Genomic DNA, 19,689 nt, shown 5'->3' on the forward strand with positions numbered 1-19,689 from the left:
TTTGCCCATGCCTATGTCTTGAATGTGTTGCCTAGGTTTTCTTCTAGGGTTTTTATGGTTTTAGGTGTTACGTTTAAGTCTCTAATTCATCTTAATTTTTGTATAAGGTATAAGGAAGGGATCCAGTTTCAGCTTTCTGCATATAGCTAGCCAATTTAACAACACCATTTATTCAATAGGGAATTCTTTTACCATTGCTTGTTTTTGTCAGGTTTGTCAAAGATCAGATGGTTGTAGATGTGTGGTGTTACTTCTGAGGCCTCTGATCTGTTCCATTGGTCTGTATATCTGTTTTGGTACCAGTACCATGCTGTTTGGATTACTGTAGCCTTGTAGTATACTTTAAAGTCAGGTAGCATGATACCTTTAGCTTTGTTCTTTTTGCTTAGAATTGTCTTGGCTATGCAGGCTCTTTTTTGGTTCTGTATGAAATTTAAAGTAGTTTTTTTCCAATTCTGTGAAGAAAGTCAGTGGTAGCTTGATGGGATAGCATTGAATCTATAAATTACTTTAGGCAGTACGGCCATTTTCATTATACTGATTCTTCCTGTCCATGAGCATGAAAAGCTTTTCCATCTGTTTGTGTCCTCTCTTATTTCCTTGAGCAGTGGTTTATAGTTCTCCTTGAAGAGGTCCTTCACATCCCTTGTTTTGCTATTTCAGCAGAAAAACACCATTGGCATTTTGATAGGCATTGAATTAAATCTGTAGATTACATTACTTTGGGTAATACTGACATCTTAATAATGTTATGCTTTCCAATCCATGAGCATGGATATCCTTCTATTTATTTGTGTCTTAAATTTATTTCAGTGATGTTCTATAGTTTTTAGCATCTGAAACTTTCACCTGTGTAGTTCAGTTTATTCCTGTTTTGTTATTTTTGGTGCTACTATATGGAATTGTTTTTTTAATACCTTTTTGAGATTCTTGTACAGAAGCACAACTGATTTTTGTGTATTGATTTTGTATCCTGCAACTTTGCTGAATTTATTAGTTCTAACAGTCTGTGTGTTTGTGTGTGTGGAATCTCCAGAGTTTTCTACATAAAAATTATGTCATCTTTGAAAACAGGTAATTTTGCCTCTGCCTTTCCATTTGAATGCTTTTATTTTTTCTTCTTGCCTAATTGCCCTCATTTGAACTGCCAATACTTTGGTAAGTAGAAGGGGTGAAAGCCAGCTTGCTTGTCTTACTTCTGATCAAAAAGGCTTTCAAGTTTTCACTATAAAGTATAATACTAGCTGTGGGAATTCACATACAGAATTTACTGTGTTGAAGCAGTTTTCTTTTATTACTTTTTTGAGTGTTGTCATCATAAAAGTGTGTTGAATTTTACCCACTAGTTTTTCTGTATCGATTGATATGATCAAAAGTTCTTTTTTTCTATTTTGTTAATGCAGTGTATTATAGTCATTCATTTTCCTATGTTGAATCATCATCTATGCATTCCAGGAACAAATTTCACTTGGTCAGGCTGTGTAATCCACTCAATGTTCTGTTCAATTCAGTATGTTAGCATTTTGTTGAGGATTTTTGCAGCTATGCTAATCAGAGATATTGTCCAATACATTTTATTTATGGTAGTTTGTTTTCTGTCCTTTGTATATTGATAATACTGGCCTCGTAAAATACAGTATTGTTTCCATCTCTTCAATTTTTTGGAGGTGTTAGAGAAGGAATAGTTTTAATTTTTCTTTAATTATTTGGTAGAATTCACCAGTGAAGAAATCTGGTCCTGGACTTTTCTTTGATGAGAGGCTTTTAATTATGGATTCAGTCTACTTGCTAGTTATCCATCCATTCAGTTTTTTCCGTATATTCATGATTCAGTCTTGGAAGGTTGTGTGTTTCTAAGAATTTATCCATTTTATCTATGTTATTCAACTTGTTGGCAGACAATTGTTCATATTAATCTCTTAAAATCCTTTTTATTTCTGTAAAATTGTAATGTTCCCTCTTTCATTTCTGATTTTAGTTATCTGGGTCTTCTCTTTTAGTCATCTAGAAGGTTTGTGTATTTTGATACTTTCCAAGAACCAATTCTTGGTTTCATTAATTTTCTCTATTGCTTTTCTGTTTTCTAATTCATTTGTCTCTCTAGTATTTCCTTCTACTAGCTTTGGGTTTAGTTTTTTCTTCTTCTACTAAATTAAGATGTTGTTTATTTGATATGGTTCTTTTACTTAATGTAAGTGTTTATAACTTACCTTTTCCTCTGGCACTGCATTTGCTATAGTCCACAGTTTTGGGATGCTGCGTTTATACTTTTACTTGCCTCAAAATATTTTCTAACTTCCCTTATGGTTTATTCTTTGGCATTTATTCTGTACAAAAATGTGTTCTTCAATATCCACCTATCTGTTAATTTTCTACTTTTCTTTCTGTGATTGACTTTTAGTTTCATTCTATTGTAATTGGAAAAGATACTTTGTATGATTTCAATCATTTAAAATTTTTTAAGACTTGTTTTGTGGCCTATCATATGGTCTAGTCTGGAACTATTCCATTTGCATTTGACAAAAATTTGTTTTCTGTTGTTATCGCATGGGGTGTTCTGTGTAAGTCTGTAAAAATCTATGGTCTACAGTCGTGTTCAAGTCCTTTGTTTCATTATCGATCTTTTGACTGGTTGTTCTATCCATTATGAAAGTAAGATATTGAAACCTTCAGCTGTGATTGTAGAGCTATTTTCCCCTCAACTGTGTCAATGTTTGCTTCATATGTTTTGGAGTTGATATTTGGTGCATATATATTTATGATTATCATTTCTTCTTTGTGAAATTTAATTAATACATGTCCTTCTTTGCATCTTGTAATGCTCTTTGATGTAAAGACTATTTTGTCTAATATAAGTATAGCTACCTGCTGTCTTTTGCTTACCATCTGCATGGAATATTTTTCTAACTTTTCACTTTTAACCTATATGTGTCCAAAGATCTAAAGTGAATTTCTTGTAAACAGCATATACTTGAGTCCTATTTTCTTATCCTGCCAGTATTTGCCTTTTATTGGAAAGGTTAATCTGTTTACTTTTAAAGCAATTACAGTCATACATCACTTAACAATTGGGATACATTCTAAGAAATGCATCTTAAGGTAATTTTGTCATATAAACACCATAAAGTGTACTTACACAAAGCTAAATGGTAAAACCTACCACACACCTAGAATATATGAGATAGCCTATTGCTCCTAGGCTACAAACTTGTACATAATGCTACTGTACTGAATACTGTAGGCAATTGTTACACAATGGTAAGTATTTGTGTATCTAAATTCAAAAAGAGTACAGTAAAATATAGTATGCAATATAACAGATATCAGAATAAGGCACTTTCCATGGATGGAGTTTGCAGGACTGGAAATTACTCTGGGTGACTCCATGAGTGAATGGTGAGTGAATGTGAAGACTTGTATACTACTATGGCTTTATAAAACAGTACACCCAGGACACACTAAATTTATTTTGAAATATTTTTCTTCAACAATAAATTAACATTGGCTTATGATAACTTTTCTACTTTATCTTAAATTTTTTCTTAATTCTTTTGTAGGAATACATCACTTAAAACAAACATTGCATAGTGATACAAAAATTCTTTATGTCCTTATTCTGTAAACTTTTTCCTATTTTAAAAATTATTTTATTTATTAAACATTATTGTTAAACACTAAGACACACTTGTAATTCTAGTACTTTGGGAAGCCGAGGCAGGAGGATCGCTTAAGGCCAGGAGTTTGAGACCAGCTTGGCCAACATATTGAGACTCCATCTCTACGAGAACAAAAATAAACAATGAAGACACAGCACATGCTTTAGCCTAGTCCTACACAGGGTCAGGATCATAAATAGCACTATCTTCCTATTCCATGTCTTGTTCACTGGAAGGTCTTCAAGAATAATAACACCCATGGAGCTTCAGCTCCTATAGTAACAATGCATTCTTCTTGAAAGATCAATATTTCTTTACATCACCTGCCTGTTGCTTGCTTTAATTCTCCAAACTGCAGGAATGTCTTGGGCTAGTACTGACAGATTCTGGGCCTTTCTTTCCATTCTGCCTACAGACCACTCACATTGACTTCTCACCTTCTCAGTGACAGCTACTTACAACATAGTCTCTCTTTCCTCCCCAGAAAATACCCCTGATACATCCTGGTATAATGAAAAAACTGGAGAAAACAAAGTGCTTGCCAAACCACCACTCACCAGGTTTCCAATATGTTTGTTTTGATGGGAATGATAGCAGAGTCTAAAACGGCCCCTCCATTCTAAAGGCATCATTCGATTGCTTGTAAATCTCTCAAATTTCTTTTTCTACTGCAGTATCTCACATCTGGGGACCAGCCTGGAAGCAGATTGCTTTTGGAAAGTCTCAGAAAGATCTATTGAGCCCTTTTAGAGAGTTATCTAAATGTGGGGAGGGAAAGGCATTTTCAGCTGTGACGGCATGAGATGTTTTTCGTATGCTTGAGCAATTCAAAAAGGACTTTGTTTTCAAACTTGGCATGTATGAGGCCTTGGATAAAGACCAGGGCCTTTGACAAGTTTGGAGAAATGGATTTGGAAACAATAAAAGAAAATGAGGGCAGCTAACTACCTTCTCCACCTCTGCTCCCTACATAGGTCATTTTCCTTACATCCAGAATAATTCTCAATAATCACTCCTTTATATTTGCAAGTTTCCTTCTCACAAGGGCACACATTGGTTAATCTTCCACTGATACATTTTCCTTTGATCTGGAACATAGTACTTCTGTATCCATTAACCATAGTTGTGACCATAATCATTCATCTAATAAGTAAAACAGAACCACTCGAACCTGTGAGATGCTGCTGCCTGAGAAAATAATTCCACATCCCCCCAACAAGGAGCAGGAGGAACTCTGAGGACAGGAACCGGCAGCTCTGCATTCTACTATACAGTTACTGTGGTGTGCTGCAAGGTATCTCCTCTTCCTTAGAATCCCCCAAGATGGCCAAGGCCCCAGCAAAGACAAGTGACAGAAGAAATGTGTCACACAAAAGAGACTGAACTGTGAAAGAGAAAATACACTAAAGGAAGAGAAAATGCACTAAAACACATACTGGAAACCTGCATGAGTGATGGGTTGAGAGAAGAAAGGAGGCACACTAAAGAGACTGACCTGTGAAAGAGAAAATACACTAAAAAAAGGGAGGAAGAAAAAAAAGAAGGGAGGGAGGGATTTATTAATCTGGGTGGGGTGGAACTTAAAGAAAAAAAGATAATATAGCCACAAATAAGAGTGTTTTCAATTTTAAATAATAATTTTGATTTTTGAAGTGATGTTCCTCTATTTAACAAAACACACACACACAAAATCATTCAGACTGGCAAAGCTATTGTCTCCAACTTCTCCACTGACTAGGGCCACCTGCCTTGAGACATTTATGCTTGTGGCTTTGGCTGTGCTTCTCAGAATCAGGACTGCTTTTTAGGTATCTGAGCATATGCCAACAGTCTGAAACATCTGTGTAAATTGATTTGCAAAACAGCGAAAAACCCACACCAAACATAAATGGAGTGGACTTACCTGACGTGCCAGGCTGGCAGTTGCACTGGTAGCCATTGACCAGGTCGATGCAGCGACCGTCGTTCAGGCAAGGGCTGCTGTGACATTCATCAATCTGGTCACTGCAGATGGTACCCATGTATCCGGGACTGCAGATGCAGGTGTAGGAATCAATACCATCCTGACACTGGCCATGGTGGCAAGGATCGGGGTCACAGTTGTCAATGTTCTCCTCACACAACACACCAGTGAAACCTTTGGAAGGAATTTTATCAAGGAATCTCAAAAACCAAGGCAGACGCTCCACACCTAAACACAAGTGTAGCTACACCCATTTACCCTACACATCCCACGTGTGTTCAATCAATACTGCCGACCTTGAGCAGTAAAAACTGAGCATCTTCACTGATTTGGAAAGCATGCCTGGAGAGTTGTGCTTAAAATAAAGATTTCCAAATCAAATTTTAGAAATGAAATACATTTGTGACTGATCAATGCTTTAACTGCATCTCCATTTCGTATTAAGCTTCAGGTTGTAATACCACAAAACATTTTTCTTTACATATTTATGTCCACAACTTGGCTATTGTGAATAGTGCTGCAGTGAACATCGGTACGCACATATCAATTCAAGATCATGATTTCAATCCTTTTGGATAAATAATCAGAAGTGATATCGCTGGATCATATGGTAGTTTTTGTTTTTATTTTTTTTAATCTTTGAGGAATTTTGATACTGTTTTCCATAGTGGCTATACCGTTTTGCATTTCCATCAGCAGTGGGCAGGTTCCCCTTCTCTCCACAACCTCACTGAAACTTGCTATCTCAGGTTTCTTTTCATAATCGCTATCTTGAGAGGTGTGAGGTGATTATTTCATTGTTGTTTGATTTGCATTTTCAAGATGATTGTTGACATTAAGCATTTTTTTCATACACGTATTGGCCATGTCTTAGAAAAAATTTGGCCGGGCGCGGTGGCTCACGCCTGTAATCCCAGCACTTTGGGAGGCTGAGGCGGGTGGATCACGAGGTCAAGAGATCGAGACCATCCTGGTCAACATGGTGAAACCCCATCTCTACTAAAAATACAAAAAATTAGCTGGGCACGGTGATGCATGCCTGTAATTCCAGCTACTCGGGAGGCTGAGGCAGGAGAATTGCCTGAACCCAGGAGGCAGAGGTTGCGGTGAGCCGAGATCGCGCCATTGCACTCCAGCCTGAGCAACAAGAGCAAAACTCTGTCTAAAAAAAAAAAAAATTCTAATCAAGTGTTTCGCTCATTTTTTAATCGGGTAATTTGGGTCTTATTTTATTGTTTTTAACTATTGAGTAAAATTTCCTTAGATATTTTGAAGATGAACCCTTTATCTGGATATGGAGTTTATATAGTTTGCTAATATATGTTTTGCTAACATTTTCTCCCAATATCTACACTGTCTTTTTACTTTGTTGATTGTTTACTTTGCTGGACAGAAGCTTTTTAGTCTGATGTAGTGTCCCATGTGTTTGTTTTTGCTGCCTGGAGTTTTGCTGTTATATCCATGAAATCATTGTCAAAATCAATGCCATAAAGTTTTCACCTATGTTTTCTTCTAGAAATTTTAAACGTTTTGGTTCTTACATTTAGGTTTTTAATCCATTTTTAATTGTTTGTTGTGTATGTTGTAAGAGAAGGGTCCAATTTAACTCGTTTGCATGTGGATATCTTCTTTTTCCAAACACAATTTGTTGAAGAGATTATCTTTTCTTCATTGCATATTCTTGACACTCTTGTCAAAGATCAGTTGACTTTATATGCATAGATTTATTTCTGGGCTATCTCTATTGTATTCCACCAATCTATACATCTGTAATAATGCCAGCACCATATTGTTTGGATTACTGTGCCTTTGTAATATATTTTGAAATCAGGAAGTGTGATGCCTCCAGCTTTGTTCTTCTTTGTCAAGATAGCTTTGGCTATTTGTGGTCTTTTGTGATTCCATGTAAATTTTAGATTATTATTTTTTTTGTAAAAATAAGTCATCAAGATTTTGATAGGAATTACATTGAATCTTTAGATCACTTTGGGTAGTATGAACATTTTTACAATATTTAGTTTTCCAAAAAATGAACACAAATGTGTTTTCATTTGTGTCTTATTCAACTTCTTTCATTTATGGGTTTGTAGTTTTCAGTATACAAGTCACCTCCTTAGCTAGCTTTATTCCAAGATCTTTTATTCATTTTCCTGCTCTAATAAATGGAGTTGTTTTCTAATTTCTTCTTCAGCTAATTTGTTGTTACTATACAAAAATACAACTGATTTTTTAGGTTGACTTTGCATTCTACGACTTTACTGAATTGTTTATTACTTCTAACTGTTTTAAAACAGAATTTTTTAGAATTTCCTGTATATAAAATAATGTCGTCTTCAAATAGGCACAATTTTACTTCTTACTTCCTGATATGGATGACATTTATTTCTTTTTCTTGCCTAATTACTCTGGCGAGCACTTTCAGAATCATGTTACATAGAAGTGATCTCAGAGAAAAAACTTTTAGATTTTACCATTGAATATGATGTTAGCTGTGGGTTTTTCAGTTCTGGCCTTTTTATTTTTAGGCAATTTCCTTCTAGTCCTAGTTTGTTGCCAGTGTTTTATCATGAAAGAGGATGGAATTTTGTTAATTGCTTTTTCTGAATTTATTGAGATTATCACAAAATTTTTATCCTTTCTTTAGTTGATCTGGTATTTCACATTAATTGATTTTCATATGTTGAACTGTCATGTATCCCGCGGATAAATCCCAATTGGTCACGATGTATGATTCTTCTTCTTCTTTCTTTTCTTTTTGTCTTTTTTTGAGATGTAGTCTCACTCTGTCACCCAGGTTGGAATGCAGTGGTGAGATCTCAACTCACTGCAACCTCTGCAGTGAGGTTCAAGCGATTCTTCTGTCTCAGCCTCCTGAGTAGCTGGGATTATAGGCACTCGCCACCATGCTTAGCTAATTTTTGTATTTTTAGTAGAGGTGGGATTTACCATGTTGGCCAGGCTGGTCTTGAACTCCTGATCTCAGGTGATCCACCTGCCTCGACCTCCCAAAATGTTGGGATTACAGGCATGAGCCACTGTGCCCAGCTGGTATATGGTTCCTTTAATGTGCAGTTGGAGTTAGTTTGCTAGCTTTTCTTTCTTTCTTTTTTTTTTTTGTATATCTTCATCACAGAAACTGGCCTATAGTTTTCTTTTCTTTTGATATCTTTGTGTGGCTTTGGCATTGGTGATGCTGGCCTCATAAAATGAGTTTGGAAATGTTTCTTTAATTATTTTATAAGTATTTGAGAAAGATTGGTGTTAACTTAAAAAAACAGCCAGCTAGCATCAAACGCCGGTATTAAACTTATATATATTTTAATTGGATAAAAAGCCAAAACCCATCGGTATGCTGCATCCGGGCCCATCTTACATGAAACAATACACAAAGACTCAGAGAGAAGGAGGAAGATTTACCAATCAAACAGAGAGTAAAAATAAACTAATAAACAAAAAGCAGGAGATGCAATTCTCGCCTCTGATAAAGTAGACTTTAAAGCAACAAAGATCAAAAGAGGCCAGGAATGACATTACATAATGGCAAAAGGATCAATGCAACAAGAAGAGCTAACGATTCTATAGATCAACGAGATAGAAAATTAACAAGGATATTCAGAACTTGAACTCAGACCCGGAACAAGTAAACTTAATAAACATTTATAGAACTCTCCACTTCAAATACACAAAACATACATTACCACCTCACACCTATTCCAAAGGTGACTATATAATTGGAAGTAAATCACTCCTCAGTAATCGCATAGCATTTCATAGGTTTAAATTAAATATTGGTTGGCTGATTGTTTGTTATCTTCTTCCCTTATTCCTTCCTGACTACATCATTAAGTATAATTATCAGTATAAAAGAGGTTTTCAATACCCATTACTAAATTGCATTCTAGCCTAAAAAAAAAAAACAACATTTTGTAGAATCCACCAATGAAGTTGTCTGGTTCTGGGCTTTTCTTTGTTTGAAAGGTTTTTGATTACATATTTAATCACTGTAATAGTTGTATGTTTGTTCAGACTTTCTATTTCTTCATGATTTAGTCTTGGTATGTTGTAAGTTTCTGGGAATGTATCAATTTCTTCAGTTTATTGTTGTACAATTGTTCATTGCAGTCTCTTGTGGTACTTTTTATTTTCATGGTAGCAGTTGCAGTATCTCTTCTTTTATTTCTGGTTTTATTTGAGTCTTCCCTCCTATTTTTCTTAGCTAGTCTAGCTAAGTGTCTGGCAATTTTATTTATCTTTTCAAAAATGAATTGTTTCTTTAAGTTTTTCATTTTCTATTTTGCTTTTTTCCCCTGCTGTAACCGTTACTTTTTCCTTCCATTGCTAATTTAGGGTTTAGTTTGTTCTTCCTAGTTCTTTGAGGTTGTTGAGATCTTTTTTAATGTAGAGATTTATCTCTATGAACTTTACGGTTAGTTCATGCAGCTTTGGCTGCATCCCTTACCTGTTGTGGTATGTTTGTATTCACTTTCATTTGCCTTTAGATATTTTCTAATTTCCTTTTTCAATTATTCTTTGAGCCAATTGTCATTCAAGAGTATGTTGTTTTCAACCAACCAAAAAATTTTTAAAAAAAGAATATGTTGCTTAATTTTTACATATTTGTGAAATTTCTAGTTTTCCTCCTGCTATTGATTTCTAGTTTCATTCAATGATGGACAGAAAAGATACTCGGTATGATTTCAATTTTCTTAAATTTGTAGACTCTTTTTGTGGCTGCCATCATCTCAGTGTTTGAGAGCCCTCTTGAATAGATTAGTACCCTTACAAAAGAGGCCCCAGAGAGCTTCCTTTCCCTTGCCACCACCTGAAGTCACAGTGAGAAAGCATCATCTATGAACCAGAGGGCATAGGTGGACTTCTGGACTTTTCAGACTCCAAAATTGTGAGAAATAAGCTTCTGTAGTTTATATGCTATCTAGTTTGTGATATTTTGTTATAGTAGTCTGAACAGACAAAGATAGTGATTTAACTTGTGATTTATTCTGAAGAATGTTCCATTTGCCCTTGAGAAGGACATGTAGTCCGCTATTGGGTGGAATGGTCTGTATATGTGTGCTAGGTCCATTTGGTCTATAGCGTTACTCCCATCCTCTTTTTCCTATTGATCATCTGTCTGGATGTTCTGTCCACAGTTGAAAGTGGAGTATTGAAATCTCCTACTATTGTGGTATTTCTTGTATTTCTCTCTTCAGTGATGTCAGTGTTTGCTTTATATATCTAGGTGCTTTAATGTTGGGTGTGTACATAGTTATGACTGTTATATCTCGCTGGTGGGTTATTTTATCATTGTAAAAATACTTTTTTGTCTCTTGTGACAGTTTTTGACTGAAAGTCTACTTTGTCTGATACAAATATAGTCACTCCTTCTCTCTTTTTGTTACCACTTGCATGTAATTTCTTTTTCCACCCCTTTACTTTTAGCCTATGTTGTTTCCTTAAATCTAAAATGACTTTGTCATAGACAGCATAGAGTTGGGTCTTGGTTTTTATTTTCATTAATTTTTTTGTTTTTTTGAGATGGAGTCTCATTCTGTCACCAAGGCTGGAGTGCAGTGGCATGATCTCGGCTCACTGTAACCTCCACCTCCTGGATTCAAGTGATTCTCCTGCCTCAGCCTCCTGAGTGGCTGAGGCTACAGGTGCCCACCACCACGGTCAACTAACTTTTGTATTTTTAGTAGAAACAGGATCTTACTATGTTGACCAGGCTGGTCTCGAACTCCTGACCTGAAGTGATCCACCTGCCTCAGCCTCCCATCGGGGGAGATTTTAACTCATTTATATTTAAAGTTTTTATTGATAGAAAATAATTTAATGTTGGCATTTTTGAGCTGTTATGTGTTAGTCTTGTCACTCCTTTCAGTGTCTTTTCTTCTGTTTCTGTCTTCCTTTGTGTTTTGTTGGGTTGTTTTTCTTTTTTTGGTATCAGTATGCTTTGATTTCTTTCTCTTTTTTAATGTAACTTCTACGGTTTTTTTTTTTTTGTGATTACCTTGGGCTTAAATAAAATGTCTCACAGTTATAACAGTTGAAGCTGACAACAACTTAAGTTTAATTGTTTACAAAAGCTACGCTTTCAATTATGCCCCAAACACAGTTTACATCTATTCATACTGTAAATCTTTTAACAATTTTAGTGATAGTTTTTTAAATGCTTTGTCCATTAACTTTTATACTAGAGTTAAAAATAATTTACCCACCATCATTATAATAATACAGTATCCTGTATTTGTCTATGTATTTACCTTACAGAGTTTCAGTCTTTCTTATGCTATCAGGTTGCTGTTTAGTGTCCTGTTATTTCAACTTGAAAAATTCCCTTTAGCATTTCTTGTAATGTAGGTCTAGTGGTGATGAACTCTCTCAGCTCATGTTTGCCTGTTAAAGTCTTTTTCTTGTATATTTGAAGGAGAGTTTTGACAATTGCAGCATTCTTGGTTATCAGGATTATTTTTTCCTTCAGGAAGTTGGATATATCATCCCAATTCCTTCTAGTCTGCAAGATGTCTACTGAAAAATCTGCTGACAGTCTTGTGGAGGTTTTCTTTTATGTGACAAGTCACATTCGTCTTGCTGCTTTCAAAATTCTCAGTCGTCTTTGACTTTTGACAACTTGATTATAGTGTATCTTAGTGTGGAACTCTTTGTGTTCCTTATATTTGGTGTCATTTGGGCTTCTCGGATCTGTGTGTTTATTTCTTTCCTCAGATTTGGGAAGTTTTCAGCCATTATTTCTTTGAATACACTTTTTTGTCCTTTCTCTCTCTATTCTCTTTTTGGAACTTCCATAATACATATATTGGTCCGTTTGATAGTTTCACATAATTCCCCTAATCTTTCTTTAGTCTTTAAATTTTGTTTTTGTTTCTCTGACTGAATCATTTCTGATGACCTGATTCAAGTTCACTAATCATTACTTCTGCTTGATCTATGTGTTAAATCCCTCTAGTGAATTTTTCACTTCAGTTATTGTGTTCTTCCCTTCATAATTCCTATTTCATACTTTTCAATATTTTCTATCTCTTTGTTGAGATTTTCCCTTTGTTCATTTATTGTTCTTTTGGCTTTGGTGAGCATCATTATAAGAATTGTTTTTAATTTTCTGTCAGATAAACCATATAACTCTGCTTCATTAGGGTCAGTTTCTAGATAGTTATCTTGTTTCTTTATTTGGAACATCCTTGCTAAATTTTTATTTTTTTTGACTCTCAGTGTTGGTGTCTACACATTAGAAAGGGCATGCACCTCTCTCAGTCTTTATGGGCTGTCCTTATACAAGAGAAGATTTACACCAATCTTCACTGAGGCCTCTACCAACTCTTACACTCTCCAGAGAGAAGCAGATAGGTGTGGCTATTGGCTCTTCACTATGTGCTAAGCCAGGAAGGAAACTGTATCACCTACAGGCTCAAAGACTATCTCTGTTCTCTCCCAGGCAGATAGACAGTGCTGAACCCATCAGAGTTTCAAGACTGTTGTGACAGTTGCTAGGTCTTTGAGCATCCCTGGAAAGGTTGGAGCACTGGACACATGGATCAATGCTTTCTCCAGAGGGAATCTTATAACTGGGTTTTTTATCTGCTCACTCTGTGCTGAACAGGTGGGTAAGTTAGTGGCTTCCACTAGCCCAAGTGACTGTCTCTGTTTGCCTACAGGTGACTGTGCTGCACTGGACCCATGAGATCTCCAAGACCAGTAAGTTGAAATCCAGTCTTCTATGGAGTCCTTTCAGAAAAGTTGGCACCAACTCATCCCTCTCCTAGGTGAAGCTGGGAACTAGGTGGTCTCTTCTTGACTATAAGGGCATGAAATGGGGACAGGGTCTCTGGGAAAGGTGTCCTGAATCTCCCCATCAGCTTCATTGAGTTTGATTTTGTATTTTCCCAGGGCTCAAGATGCTTTCAATGTGTGTCTGATACCTCACAAAGAGAACTTGTCTATAAATTATTGCTGAATCATGTGTTCATGAGGAGAAGAAGGGCTGAGAACTTCCACTGCCATTTTGCTGATGTCATGTCACTCCTCCCAATTATGAGAATTTTAAAGGAAAAGAAACAAATAAGAGATCCTTTCTTCAAGTCTTAAATAAATCAACATTAAATCTTTGGTAAAAGGCTCCATTTGTCCTTTCATCCCTCTGAAACATGAATTCAAAGGTTTTCATTTCTCTCCAGTGAAACCTATCCTTCTCAGCAAGAATCTGTCCAGAGAAAGACAAAACCCTTTGTAGAGAAAACCTTTGCACTTGCACATATTTAACCCTTAAATTTCTGGGCCTTCTTTCAGTCACCTTCCTCAAGAAACACAGAGAGGGTTCTCTTGTTGAGAAGCCCTGGTGAAAAATATGTTTCAACTGGAATTCTTCTATTTTTCAAGGGAGTAAGCCAAACCAGCTGGAAACTGATTGCTGCCAAAATCTGTCCCAGAAAGACATGGATACTAAATGGAAATATCCGGGCCAGACCATGGTGGAGAAGAAAGCCACTGTTGTAGAAGAAAAGAGTGAAAGCAGCAAAAAATCTGCTGGAAGAAGCTCTCTAAATGTGGAACAGCCCCTGGGAGTGGTGCTGGTAGAGGAACTAGCAGAGGACGGTCCTCCTATTTTGTTCACATGGACCTACCAAGGGGATGAATAGGGAGAAGAATTTTACCTGGGGCACACTGGCATTCATAGCCATTTGGGTGACCGATACACTTTGCCCCATTGAGACACAAATACTGGAACAGTCATCAATATCAATCTGGCAAAGTGGCCAGGCCTTTTATAACCTGATTCTTAATTCTTAATTTCTGCTTCTACCCTCTAACTAGAAGAGAGGGGAACTCTGTGTGTGTGTGTGTGTGTGTGTGTGTGTGTGTGTGTGTGTGTGTATGAGAGAGAGAAAGATGTGCATTTCTGCTATTCTTTTACCCATATTATCACTGAGGTAGGGCTTTATATTAGGAATCAAATGCATACCTTCCATATGTTTAATCCCAGAATGAAATATATGGTCTTGGTTATGCTGAAAGCTTAGTTGTAAACACTGGATATGTAGCAGGAGAAATCTGAGGTTTGGGTGTAACTTGGTCCTACAGTAAAATGTGCTTCAGTTTAAACACTTTGTGAGTTTGACAGACACTCCAAGGAGTAAGAAAGGTCCTGGGTACTCTCCTATGACACACTCTTCCACATCTGGGCAGGTGCAAATATAGTGCGCATTCAGAGGGTTGATATCACACAGTGCCCCCTTGTGGCAAGGACTGCTGATGCATGCGTCATCCAGATGACACAGGAGACCTGTCACAGGGTGGGGCAAAGAAGAACTAAGAGAAAATGTCTCTCACTTGGGGAAGAGCTTTCTCTTTCACCAAAGAGGGAAAACCTCATGATCGGTTCCTCAGAATCCAACATGGAGATTTATAGGCAACTTCCGCTTTGCCTGACCTACCTCGGGGACATGCTTGGTCACCATCAAAGCACCTAGCCGCAACCCTAGAGCTCTGGCTCTAAGCCCTCAGCTAGACCTCTCCTCCAGGGCAGAGACATCTACAGGCCAGAAAATAAGAAGAGGGAGACAGGAAAATGGAACCATCTTCCAGACAGTGTGCCAGATTTAGCAAATAAAATAGAGATGTCCAGTTGAATCTGAATTTCTGATAAACAGCATATCTCTGTATTCTTATAACTGCCTACTAAACTAAAATTATCTCAGGAGAAGAAGTTTAATTTTTAACTTTTAGGGCAAGTAAAGATAGGGAGACGTGAATACAGATGCAAAGACCTCACAGATGCATCAATGGTAAAGCTGAAAATGATGAGACTGGCGTAAACTGTGCTCACCCAGAGGCACCCTAGTTTCAGGGACGTGAATTCATGGAATATGACACAGGAAGCCCACCCAATGTGACGGGATAGGTTGACCCTGCCTGAAAAAAAGAGCACATAGAAGGATGAAAAGCATGAGACCACCTGTGCTTACATGGTAGGCCACTACAATAGCAAAGGATAGGGGTCTAAGGCAAAGGCTCCCAGCCCCCATGACAAGGAACAGGAGTGTGACTTTAAGTTACACCCAAGGTATTTGCATGAGGCAGTGAGTGCAAGAGAGCTAGAATTTAAACTGGGGCTGCCTCACTCTAAAATTCTTAACAAAGACCTGAGGTGTGAACCTGACCATATCAAGCCACCTCTGCTTGTCTTGGGCTTCCCAAGGGCACACAGGCATGGGCAAGTAGACGGGATGGAGGAGGTGAGGACTCAAATCTTGACTCAAGCAATGGTTAATAAAAAACATTTGTAACTGCAAACTCTTGTCTAAGAGAAATGCATTTTTAGGTACAATTCACTGGTTTTTGAATGAGACTGGATTTTGAAGATTAGCTGCCTTCACTGAACACCTTCGCCCCATGTATCTGTTCAACAATGCTTATTAAGGATAGAAATCTAGAGATTCAAGAAGATACTGGCTTGCAAGTAAATATCTACTGGATGGATCACACTTCTCTAAGGTTCAGGCACATTTCTTCAGATTCACATTCCCTTCTAGTCTCTTTTCTGCCAGATTTTATTTCGCCTTATTAAAATTCTATCAACAAGTTCTAAAATTCAGAGTGAGGAAAACGCAGCCAGGGTGGTCATAACACTTGCTTATTTTAAAATTCCCAGTGGAACGTCTGCTACGATACACCAACTTCCTTCATGTCACCACAGGAGAAAACCAGTGCAGAAGCCTGAAAATAAAAAACTTCAGGCTCAGGAACGAAAAAAAAAACCAAAACCTTCCGACGTTCACACAGCTGGTGAGTGAGAGTGCTTCACTGAAACCTAGATCAGTCTGACTGCAAATCTGATGCTCTTTGACTGCAGCAGAGTTCAGTACTCAGTCCTGGATGTGATCAACACAATCTACACACTAGGTCCCTGATCCCAGGGTCTCACAGCACCCTGAGAAGTCCTGGCCGCACAAGACCATTAAGGAACATTCGTATTAGAGAGGAATAAAGGCAGAAGGTCGCTAGATACTAGAATGGGTAAAGTTCTTGGCGATCACCTAGAGGTCTTAAGTACATGCTCTAAGGTCATTGAGCTTATCCCACTACTCCATGGCAAGAAGGCACCAGCCTGGGCTGGAGAAGGAAGGCTTTCTGACAGCAGCAGCGAGGGGCTTACCAGGAGAAAGCGTTGGAGATCATTAGGAGCTTTGACGTTAGATATAAATTCTGATGCATCGGTGAAAGACAACACTATCAAAGATGTGTTTGAACGTTAGCGGGGCAGCAGCACATAGAAGGGACTAATGACAAATGACTGTTACTAGGCAGAGGAGGAGGAGAGCGCATTAAATTATGAGTTACCTAAATATAAAAGCCGGTGGAAATGGAGAGCTATGTTTTCCCCAGCCCTACCAAGCTGCAAAATCTTCAATTCAACTCGCCTGAGCATGTATTGGCATATATGCCAAAACGCAAACTTTGCTGGCGTGAACTCCTAAAACACGCCGCACGAAGCTCATCTAGGCAAGTTTTTGAGGGCAACAGTAATTCCTCTTAGTAATTTTCACCTGCCAGATACTGCAGGATAGAATCACCTAACATCGGGCTATGGCGGTGGGCTAATACGTCTCCTCACTTCCTATATGCAAGAGAGAAAATAAAAACCAACTAGTGTCTAAAAGTTGCCTTCTCTAATGCCACAATGAGTCTGGACTAAGTTAACATGAGCTGTCACCCTGCTCCTTCCATTTCACATGCCAGCGCATTTGTCTAGGATATCAGAACCTCTCCTCTCTCCTAATCCTGCCCTGCTTCAATCTATTATCCATACAACAGCCATAAAATATTTTAAAGGTATAAATCAGATAATATTGTTTCCTGCTTAAACTTCTAGTCCTTTAAATAAAATTCAAACTACATTTCTTTTTTTCTTTTTTGAGATGGAGTTTTGCTCTTGTGATCCAGGCTGGAGTGCAATGGCGCGATCTCGGCTCACCGCAACCTCCGCCTCCTGGGTTCAGGCAATTCTCCTGCCTCAGCCTCCCGAGTAGCTGGAATTACAGGCACGCCCCACCATGCCCAGCTAATTTTTTGTATTTTTAGTAGAGACGGGGTTTCACCATGTTGACCAGGATGGTCTCGATCTCTTGACCTCGTGATCCACCCGCCTCGGCCTCCCAAAGTGCTGGGATTACAGGCGTGAGCCACCGCGCCCAACCTTTTTTCAGTTTTTAAATCAACTTTATTGATGTACAATTTCTGAATAGTAAATACATCTGTTTGAGGCATATAATTTAATAACTTCTGACAAACCCCCAAGACAATCAAAATACAGAACATTTCCATTACCCGAATAGCTCCTGGTTCCCCTTTGCAGTCCATCCCTACATCATCTAACAGCTTCAGGCAACCACTGTCCTGATTGTCTGTTTTTTTTACTATAAATTAGTTTTGCCTACATTTTAAAGAATTTTGGGGGGGAATAAAATTCATTGTGAGGGATATTCTTTGAGCATGTTAGAAATGTCTTCTGGCTTCTACTTTTTCTTTAGGCTTTAGAGCCCAGCAACAAACTACTTTTCAAGACTCACATTATTCTGCATGATGCTGACTCTTCTTTCTCTACAGTTTTATTTAGCTTCACTCGCCCCTTCATGCTTTTTATTTCAGCCACGGTGATTTCCTGTTGGTTCCTCAAACATTAAGTTCTTTCCTGCCTCGGTGCCTCTGCATCAGCTGCTCCGTCCACCTGAACCATTTTTTCCCTCTTTATTCACAAGGCTAGGTACCTGTCTTATCAGTAGAGTAGGTCTCCATTGTGCATCTTCTCATGATTTCTCACCACTGCCTCACTCCATTCGATCCACTCTGGCATGTATCACAAGCTGTGAGTTTTCATTCACTCTTTACAATCTCTTCCCCCATTTTGCTATAAGCTCCAGGAGGGCGGGACTGTGTCTGCCATTCACCTCGGTATCCATGGCAGCCACTGTACTAGGCACTTGGGGTCCGTGGTGGAACTAACCTTGGACAGCAGCCAATGTAACATGCTCATTTTACAGAGGAGGAAACTAGGACCTGGCATGTATAGCAACTTGTCCAACGTTGCACAGTTAGTTGGCAAAAGAATTAGAAGTGAAAATAGTTCAGTGATGAAAAAGCTGTTGGGGTGTGAGATTGTTGCAGATCAAGTTAGTTTTCAAAATGAAGAAGGCCAATCTGAGCTAACTGTTGAGGAATGTGGGGAAAGAGGAAGGAGCTCACAGTGCTACTAGTGAAGATGACACGGCACTACCAACCCAGCATTAGCAAAGTCCTTATTGTATCCTGTTTTGGTTTTGCAGGAGGAGGGTCACTTCCATGCTGATCTTTTCTTGTTGCTCCATCCTCTGGCTTCAGGATGAACAAGGAAGATTATGGGCACAGCCTGTGGCAGTTACTGTAACAGGGTGAACCTAAAAGGTCTGTGCTGAAATAGAAACCATGGCCTGGGCCTCATCAGCACCAGGCTCCAAGTGAGCCAAGACCACGAAATAGTCACCATCTATGAGCTGTAACCTGCGGGACACAAGCAGCTCATTACGGTTCTCTCAAGGCAAGGGCCCCACCCACAAACCACTGATCTGACTTGGAGCTACAAGTGATGGGAGAAAACACAGTGGGGGACGACAGAAAGAAAGGAAAGGAAAGAAGAGAAAGGAATTGAAGAAAGAAAGGTTGCTGAGCCTCAGCTCTCACCCTTCCCAGTCATCTCTCAACTGTGAAGTCTGTGGGAAAAAGTTGGATCACATCACTGGTCCAGTTAAGGGTCAACTCTCATGGCAACAACAATCCCCACAAAAGGAACAAATAAAAAATGAGCTTGGCTGGCCCTTGCCCTGACCCTGCTACCTTCTCCTCTATGGCTGAGTCAAGAGAGCTCTGTCTCCAATATGCCCTGCCAACCAGCAGTCACCCGAGACCCTGAGTGCTGGAGTTTCATGTATTTCTGTTTCAGAGCAGATCATTCTTGTGATCTCTATCCTACAAAACCTCTGCTCTATACACAGGAGACTTTCTATTACGCTGCTGAAGTAG

Source organism: Aotus nancymaae, unplaced genomic scaffold (assembly GCF_030222135.1).
Source record: "Aotus nancymaae isolate 86718 unplaced genomic scaffold, 86718_ANA_hifiasm-v0.15.2.pri h1tg000007l, whole genome shotgun sequence".
NCBI classification, from domain to species: Eukaryota; Metazoa; Chordata; class Mammalia; order Primates; family Aotidae; genus Aotus; species Aotus nancymaae.